The 10,259-nt window shown below is 32.0% G+C and overlaps 1 non-coding gene across 1 annotated transcript; it reads right to left on the reverse strand.

The window, feature by feature from the left end:
* Positions 1-9,790: 9,790 nt before the first annotated feature.
* Positions 9,791-9,897, reverse strand: LOC139860983 (small nucleolar RNA R71). Its single transcript, XR_011763606.1, has one exon. It is a non-coding gene; the product is annotated as a small nucleolar RNA R71 (small nucleolar RNA).
* Positions 9,898-10,259: the final 362 nt, after the last annotated feature.

Genomic DNA, 10,259 nt, shown 5'->3' on the forward strand with positions numbered 1-10,259 from the left:
TTGTTGTTGTTGCGGTTATTATTGTTGTTGGGATGATTGTTGTAGTTGCTGTTGTTGTTGTTGTTGTTGTTGTTGTTGTTGTTGGGCCGTTTGTTGTAGTTGCGATTGATGTTGCGATTGTTGGGATAATTGTTGCGATTATTGTTGTAATTGCTGTTGTTGTTGTATTGGTGATTCTTATCACCGTTTTCCTCCCACTTTCTTTTGACTTGCTTCACATTGGCCTCTTCAGCAGTCTGTTCTTTAATTCTTTCTTCAATCTGGTTCACTAGTTTGTGAGCCATTCTACATGCCTGTTGTATGGAGGCGGGCTCGTGTGAACTTATATCTTCTTGGATTCTTTCCGGTAATCCTTTCACAAACGCGTCGATCTTCTCTTCCTCATCTTCGAATGCTCCCGGACACAATAGGCACAATTCTGTGAATCGTCTTTCGTACGTGGTAATATCAAATCCTTGGGTTCGTAACCCTCTAAGTTATGTCTTGAGCTTATTGACCTCGGTTCTGGGACGGTACTTCTCGTTCATCAAGTGCTTGAATGCTGACCACGGTAGTGCGTACGCATCATCTTGTCCCACTTGCTCTAGATAGGTATTCCACCATGTTAACACAGAACCTGTGAAGGTATGCGTAGCGTACTTCACTTTGTCCTCTTCAGTACACTTACTTATGGCAAACACCGATTCGACCTTCTCGGTCCACCGTTTCAATCCGATCGGTCCTTCGGTTCCATCAAATTCCAAAGGTTTGCAGGCAGTGAATTCTTTGTAGGTGAATTCTACACGATTTCCTGTACTGCCAGATCCAAGGTTATTGTTGATATGTAGCACAGCCTGTACTGCAGCTATGTTTGAAGCTAGAAAAGTACGGAATTCCTCTTCATTCATATTCACGGTGTGTCGAGTAGTCGGTGCCATTTCCTTCAAAATAGTCAAATGGAACAAGTTAATCATACAGAATATTAAGAGTAGTTAATAGTATTTCGCAGCATAATATGAACTCATTTATAAAAGCTTTTTCTTCATATTAGCATTTTATAAGTTTAAATTCGGGTAGTACCTACCCGTTAAGTTCATACTTAGTAGCTAATATACAATTCAACTACTACAATTCTATATGAAAAACTGATTATAATAATATTTCGCGTTCAAACTTGTATACAATATTTTACAAACTTACAATACCGCTTATTTTACATAAAGCATGAAATATAGCACACAATAACTTTGATACAAGATAGTTGTGAAGATAATTCTAGCTAGTACACAAGTCGTTCAGCAAAGGCAATAAAGACACGTAATTCATACGTCCAGAAACAAGTCATGCATTCTGGTTTTACTAGGACTACTTCCCATCCTTGGTCTTGTGGAACATAACCGTTATGGCCGTTGATAAGACAGCGTGTTGTAACGTCGTCAAAGGGACGAGGGTTACGTAATGTCCAACAGTCCCGTAATAATCTAAAAACCTCATTTCTTACCCCAATTACCGACTCCGTCACTTGTGGAAATGTTTTGTTTAATAGTTGTAGCCCGATGTTCTTGTTCTCACTTTGGTGAGAAGTGAACATTACTAATCCGTAAGCATAACATGCTTCTTTATGTTACATGTTAGCCGCTTTTTCTAAATCACGAAGTCCAATATTCGGATATATTGAGTCAAAATAATTTCTTAACCCGTTATGTAAAATAGCATTTGGGTTCCCCGCAATATATGCGTCAAAGTAAACACATCGTAACTTATGGGTTTCCCAATGTGATATCCCCCATCTTTCAAACGAAAGTCTCTTATAAACCAAGACATTCTTGGAACGTTCTTCGAATGTCTTACAAACTGATCTCGCCTTAAATAGTTGTGCCGAGGAATTCTGGCCGACTCTAGACAAGATTTCATCAATCATGTCTCCGGGTAGGTCTCTTAAAATATTGGGTTGTCTATCCATTTTGTGTTTTTATACTGTAAAATAGACAAGAGTTAGATTCATAAAAAAATACTTATTAATACAAGCAATTTTTACATATATCATAAAGCATAAGCACACTATATTACATATATTACACCACACGAATACAACTATCTTATTTCGACTCGCTTATCTCTTCTTCTTCGGTTTTGGTTCGTTTTGCCAAGTTTCTAGGGATATATGATGTTCCCCTAATACGAGCCGTCGTTTTCCACATTGGTTTAGAAAAACCTGGTGGTTTAGAGGTTCCTGGGTCATTGTTACAACTTAAGGACTTCCGGTTCTGATTCTTCTTCCGGTTCCGACTCTTCTTCCGGTTCCTCTTCGGGAACTTGTGAATCAGTCCATGAATCATTCCAATTTACATTTGACTCTTCATTATTATTAGGTGAGTCAATGGGACTTGTTCTAGAGGTAGACATCTATTACATAATATCAAACGCGTTAAGAGATTAATATATCACATAATATTCACATGTTAAAAATATATAGTTTCCAACAAAATTTGTTAAGCAATCATTTTTCAAGTAAACACGGTCGAAGTCCAGACTCACTAATGCATCCTAACAAACTCGATAAGACACACTAATGCAAAATTCTGGTTCTCTAAGACCAACGCTCGGATACCAACTGAAATGTCCCGTTCTTATTGATTAAAAACGTTCCATATTAATTGATTTCGTTGCGAGGTTTTGACCTCTATATGAGATGTTTTTCAAAGACTGCATTCATTTTTAAAACAAACCATAACCTTTATTTCATAGATAAAGGTTTTAAAAAGCTTTACGTAGATTATCAAATAATGATAATCTAAAATATCCTGTTTACACACGACCATTACATAATGGTTTACAATACAAATATGTTACAACAAAATAAGTTTCTTGAATGCAGTTTTTACACAATATCATACAAGCATGGACTCCAAATCTCGTCCTTATTTAAGTATGCGACAGCGGAAGCTCTTAATAATCACCTGAGAATAAACATGCTTAAAACGTCAACAAAAATGTTGGTGAGTTATAGGTTTAACCTATATATATCAAATCATAATAATAGATCACAAGATTTCATATTTCAATACACATCCCATACATAGAGATAAAAATCATTCATATGGTGAACACCTGGTAATCGACATTAACAAGATGCATATATAAGAAATATCCCCATCATTCCGGGACACCCTTCGGATATGATATAAATTTCGAAGTACTAAAGCATCCGGTACTTTGGATGAGGTTTGTTAGGCCCAATAGATCTATCTTTAGGATTCGCGTCAATTAGGGTGTCTGTTCCCTAATTCTTAGATTACCAGACTTAATAAAAAGGGGCATATTCGATTTCGATAATTCAACCATAGAATGTAGTTTCACGTACTTGTGTCTATTTTGTAAATCATTTATAAAACCTGCATGTATTCTCATCCCAAAAATATTAGATTTTAAAAGTGGGACTATAACTCACTTTCACAGATTTTTACTTCGTCGGGAAGTAAGACTTGGCCACTGGTTGATTAACGAACCTATAACAATATATACATATATATCAAAGTATGTTCAAAATATATTTACAACACTTTTAATATATTTTGATGTTTTAAGTTTATTAAGTCAGCTGTCCTCGTTAGTAACCTACAACTAGTTGTCCACAGTTAGATGTACAGAAATAAATCGATAAATATTATCTTGAATCAATCCACGACCCAGTGTATACGTATCTCAGTATTGATCACAACTCAAACTATATATATTTTGGAATCAACCTCAACCCTGTATAGCTAACTCCAACATTCACATATAGAGTGTCTATGGTTGTTCCGAAATATATATAGATGTGTCGACATGATAGGTCGAAACATTGTATACGTGTCTATGGTATCTCAAGATTACACAATATACAATACAAGTTGATTAAGTTATGGTTGGAATAGATTTGTTACCAATTTTCACGTAGCTAAAATGAGAAAAATTATCCAATCTTGTTTTACCCATAACTTCTTCATTTTAAATCCGTTTTGAGTGAATCAAATTGCTATGGTTTCATATTGAACTCTATTTTATGAATCTAAACAGAAATGTATAGGTTTATAGTCGGAAAAATAAGTTACAAGTCGTTTTTGTAAAGGTAGTCATTTCAGTCGAAAGAACGACGTCTAGATGACCATTTTAGAAAACATACTTCCACTTTGAGTTTAACCATAATTTTTGGATATAGTTTCATGTTCATAATAAAAATCATTTTATCAGAATAACAACTTTTAAATCAAAGTTTATCATAGTTTTTAATTAACTAACCCAAAACAGCCCGCGGTGTTACTACGACGGCGTAAATCCGGTTTTACGGTGTTTTTCGTGTTTCCAGGTTTTAAATCATTAAGTTAGCATATCATATAGATATATAACATGTGTTTAGTTGATTTTAAAATTCAAGTTAGAAGGATTAACTTTTGTTTGCGAACAAGTTTAGAATTAACTAAACTATGTTCTAGTGATTACAAGTTTAAACCTTTGAATAAGATAGCTATATATGTATGAATCGAATGATGTTATGAACATCATTACTACCTTAAGTTCCTTGGATAAACCTACTGGAAAAGAGAAAAATGGATCTAGCTTCAACGGATCCTTGGATGGATCGAAGTTCTTGAAGCAGAATCATGACACGAAAACAAGTTCAAGTAAGATCATCACTTGAAATAAGATTGTTATAGTTATAGAAATTGAACCAAAGTTTGAATATGATTATTACCTTGTATTAGAATGATAACCTACGGTAAGAAACAAAGATTTCTTGAGGTTGGATGATCACCTTACAAGATTGGAAGTGAGCTAGCAAACTTGAAAGTATTCTTGATTTTATGTAACTAGAACTTGTAAAATATATGAAGAACACTTAGAACTTGAAGATAGAACTTGAGAGAGATCAATTAGATGAAGAAAATTGAAGAATGAAAGTGTTTGTAGGTATTTTTGGTCGTTGGTGTATGGATTAGATATAAAGGATATGTAATTTTGTTTTCATGTAAATAAGTCATGAATGATTACTCATATTTTTGTAATTTTATGAGATATTTCATGCTAGTTGCCAAATGATGGTTCCCACATGTGTTAGGTGACTCACATGGGCTGCTAAGAGCTGATCATTGGAGTGTATATACCAACAGTACATACATCTAAAAGCTGTGTATTGTACGAGTACGAATACGGGTGCATACGAGTAGAATTGTTGATGAAACTGAACGAGGATGTAATTGTAAGCATTTTTGTTAAGTAGAAGTATTTTGATAAGTGTCTTGAAGTCTTTCAAAAGTGTATGAATACATATTAAAACACTACATGTATATACATTTTAACTGAGTCGTTAAGTCATCGTTAGTCGTTACATGTAAATGTTGTTTTGAAACCTTTAGGTTAATGATCTTGTTAAATGTTGTTAACCCATTGTTTATTATAACAAATGAGATGTTAAATTGTTATATTATCATGATATTATGATATATAATATATCTCAGTATGATGTATATACAGTTAAATGTCGTTACAACGATAATCGTTACATATATGTCTCGTTTCGAAATCATTAAGTTAGTAGTCTTATTTTTACATATGTATTTCATTGTTAATACACTTAATAATATATTTACTTATCATTTAACATAATTAACCAAGTGTATCAATATCTTAATATGATTAATATGTACCTAGTAAGACGTTGTTATAACGATAATCGTTATATATATCGTTTTCGAGTTTCTTAAATTAATAGTCTCATTTTTATGTATATAACTCATTGTTAAAATACCTAATGAGATACATACTTATAATAAAAACATGTTAACTATATATATAACCATATATATGTCATCGTATAGTTTTTACAAGTTTTAACGTTCGTGAATCACCGGTCAACTTGGGTGGTCAATTGTCTATATGAAACATATTTCAATTAATCAAGTCTTAACAAGTTTGATTGCTTAACATGTTGGAAACATTTAATCATGTAAATATCAATCTCAATTAATATATATAAACATGGAAAAGTTCGGGTCACTACACGCGACTCGCGGAGTTTGAAGGCAAAAAATGCCGCGAGTCGCGGAGTATCCCTGAACTCAATTCCCTATAAAGCCAACCGAATTCTGATCATTTTTCAGAAAACATATATCCATCTCTCTCTCAATATATACGTAAATATATATATATAATTTATATTTTAATTTTAATTTTAATTTTAATCCTAATAATAAGGGTATGTTAGCAAATGTTGTAAGGGTGTAAGTCGAAATTCTGTCCGTGTAACGCTACGCTATTTTTAATCATTGTAAGTTATGTTCAACCTTTTTAATTTAATGTCTCGTAGCTAAGTTATTATTATGCTTATTTAATCCGAAGTAATCATGATGTTGGGCTAATTACTAAAATTGGGTAATTGGGCTTTGTACCATAATTGGGGTTTGGACAAAAGAACGACACTTGTAGAAATTAGACTATGGGCTATTAATGGGCTTTATATTTGTTTAACTAAATGATAGTTTGTTAATGTTAATATAAAGATTTACAATTGGGCGTCCCTATAAATTACCATATACACTCGATCGGACACGATGGGCGGGGTATTTATATGTACGAATAATCGTTCATTTAACCGGACACGGGAATGGATTAATAGCCACTAGAATAATTAAAACAGGGGTGAAATTATGTACAAGGACACTTGGTATAATTGATAACAAAATATTAAAACCTTGGGTTACACTCAGTCGACATCCTGGTGTAATTATTAAACAAAGTATTAAAATCTTGTTACAGTTTAAGTCCCCAATTAGTTGGAATATTTAACTTCGGGTATAAGGATAATTTGACGAGGACACTCGCACTTTATATTTATGACTGATGGACTGTTATGGACAAAAACCAGACGGACATATTAAATAATCCAGGACAAAGGACAATTAACCCATGGGAATAAACTAAAAATCAACACGTCAAACATCATGATTACGGAAGTTTAAATAAGCATAATTCTTTTATTTCATATTTAATTTCCTTTATTTTATATTTAATTGCACTTCTAATTATCGCATTTTTATTGTTATTGTATTTAATTGCACTTTTAATTATCGTACTTTTTAATTATTGCAAGTTTATTTTATCGAACTTTTATTATTCGCAATTTCATTATCGTTATTTACTTTACGCTTTAATTTAAGTCTTGTATTTATTTTTAATATTTTACATTTGGTTTTAACTGTGACTAAAGTTTTAAAATCGACAAACCGGTCATTAAACGGTAAAAACCCCCCTTTATAATAATAATATTACTTATATATATATTTGTATTTTTATAAAAGTAAACTAATATAGCGTTAAGCTTTGTTTAAAGATTTTCCCTGTAGAACGAACCGGACTTACTAAAAACTACACTACTGTACGATTAGGTACACTGCCTATAAGTGTTGTAGCAAGGTTTAAGTATATCCATTTTCTAAATAAATAAATATCTTGTGTAAAATTGTATCGTATTTAATAGTATTTCCTGCTGAAATTTAAAGCTATTTTATATACACTCCGCTACCACATCAAGTATTTTTGGCGCCGCTGCCGGGGAACTCTTAAACGCCGGAAGCGCAACGCTAATATAAAAAAAAAGATTTTTAGTTTACTTTTATTAAAATTCGTTTTTATAAAAATACGTTTTTGTAAAAAAAATTTACGTTTTTTTTAATTATTCAAAAATATAAAAAGAAAAACAAAAATATAAGTATTTTTAAGTTTTTGTTAAATATTTAAGTTTTATAAATTTTCTTTATTTTTATATAAGTTTTATTTAAGTATTTTGTTTTTATTTAAAACATAAAAAAAAAACCGAAAAAAAAATTTTAATATATATAAATCTATTTTTAAGATATTTTTAAAATTATAAAGTAGTTCTATTTTTAAGTTTTTAAATATAAGTTTTTATTATACAAATATTTTGATATAAACAGAAAATATAAAAACAGAAAATATAAAATAACCAAAAAAAAAAAAACGTCAAATTTTGAACTGTACCAGAGTTGAATTTTGGAACCCCGCGACTCGCGGGGTTTGCTGCTTGGAATACCGCGACTCGCAGAGCTACCCTGACACCGACAGAACCCTAATTCAGCATTAATTACGGGAAATTATTAATTATTATTATTATTAACCCTAATTAATTATTATTATTATATTTAGTTTTACTTTTTATTTAATTTATATTTTAGTTAAATTAGTTTAATTAAATTGTAAAATTAATAGTTTTAATAAATAAATAAAATAAAAATAATATTTTTATAAAAATTGTAATTTTTACAACTTTTTGTATATTTTTATATTTTGTCCCTTTTTAATCGTTTTAGCGTAATATTTGTATTTTTAGCTCATATTTAGTTTTAAACTTAGTTTTTGCCATAGTTATTTTTACTTCTAGATTTTTAGGCTTTGCCGTAAAATCACTTAAGTGCTTTTTCTTTAGACTACGATTTAGGTGCTTTAGAATTTTGCGACGCCTTTTTAAGTTTTAGTTTCTTTTTAAGTTATTTCCATTTGGGATTTAGTTTTTCCTGTAAGCTTTAATATTTTTAGACAACTTTTACCAATGTATCAATTATCATTCCAATTAGTAATCTCAATTTGCGATTATAATTTTAAGTTAGTTGTAGTAATAAGGTTAGGTTAGTCAAGTGTTTTTTAAGTTTTATAAGTTTCTTTTATTTTTCCGTCACCTTTTATTTTTCAACCATTTTTCTTTTTCGACCTTTTTCGACGAACTCTTTTTCTTTCTTATTTCTCGCTATTTTAGTTTTAGGACATAGATTTTTATTCTACTTCTTATCTAAATTTCTTAAAATTACGAAGATTTATTTTAAGTGGTTAAATTGATAGACATCAAAATTTTCTGGTTCGTAGTAATAGTTGGATTTGTATGTGGACCAGGTTATTGGAGCCAAACAGTCCTCAATTATATTGAGACCAAACGAATCCTGCCCCTCTGCTGCATCTTTTGGCTATTCGAAACGTGGGCAAAATCAGAAAAGTCTATTGATTGGATAACTTATTATAATTTTTCTTTCCTTTTAAAAACTAATAGGATATTCAGTGAATGCACCGAGCAAGACGTTCACCACCTTTTGTACGTTCACCACCTGTAACTAGATCAAGACATTTAGCAAATATTACTGCCGTTGATTTTTCTTTAGAATCGTCTTCCAGTCGACCAAGTACTCCAGTTCAAATTTCCGATAATCCATTTTTTGAACCCGACCTCACAATTGAGAATCCGGAGAATATTCAGGAACGATTCGTAGATCCTGAACCACTAAATTTTCCTCCGGAACCACCAATCATTCAAACAGAGATTGTTGAGGAACGAACCATTAAATCAGAATCCTCTAGTGATTCGGATTCAACAACTTCAATTATGGAGAATCTGGAACCTTTAAGTATGGAAGACCGAATGAGAGCTAAACGCACTGGCCAAGATCACGCAATTACTCATCCAGACATTAATGCGCCAGATTATGAAATCAAAGGAAAAATTCTACACATGGTGACTAATCAATGCCAATTTAGTGGTGCGCCGAAGGAAGATCTAAATGAACATCTACGTACCTTTAATAGGATCTGCACACTATTTAAAATCCGAGAAGTGGAGGATGAACAGATATATCTCATGTTATTTCCCTGGACTTTAAAGGGAGAAGCCAAAGATTGGTTGGAATCGTTACCTGAAGGGGCGATTGATACATGGGATGTTTTAGTTGAAAAATTTCTTAAACAATTCTTTCCTGCATCTAAAGCCGTAAGACTTAAAGGAGAAATTGTTACGTTCACACAGAAACTAAATGAAACTCTATATGAGGCGTGGACAAGATTTGAAAAGTTATTAAGAGGATGTCCGCAACATGATTTAGATACCTGTCAAATAGTACAAATATTCTACCAAGGATGCGACATCACTACAAGGAAAGACATAGATATAGCAGCTGGTGGTTCTATTATGAAGAAAACCGAAACTGATGCTTACAAAATTATTGATAACACTGCTTCCCACTCACACGAGTGGCACCAAGAAAAAGATATCGTTAGATCATCTAAAGTAGCTAGAGCCGATTCTAGCCATGACTTAGATTCCATTTCCGCAAAGATAGATGCTGTCGAGAGACGAATGGAAAAGATGACTAAAGATATTCACTCAATACGAATTAGTTGTGAGCAGTGTGGAGGACCACATTTGACAAAAGATTGTCTCAGTATTGAATTAACAATGGAAC

Source organism: Rutidosis leptorrhynchoides, chromosome 7 (genome assembly GCF_046630445.1).
Source record: "Rutidosis leptorrhynchoides isolate AG116_Rl617_1_P2 chromosome 7, CSIRO_AGI_Rlap_v1, whole genome shotgun sequence".
Taxonomy (NCBI): Eukaryota; Viridiplantae; Streptophyta; class Magnoliopsida; order Asterales; family Asteraceae; genus Rutidosis; species Rutidosis leptorrhynchoides.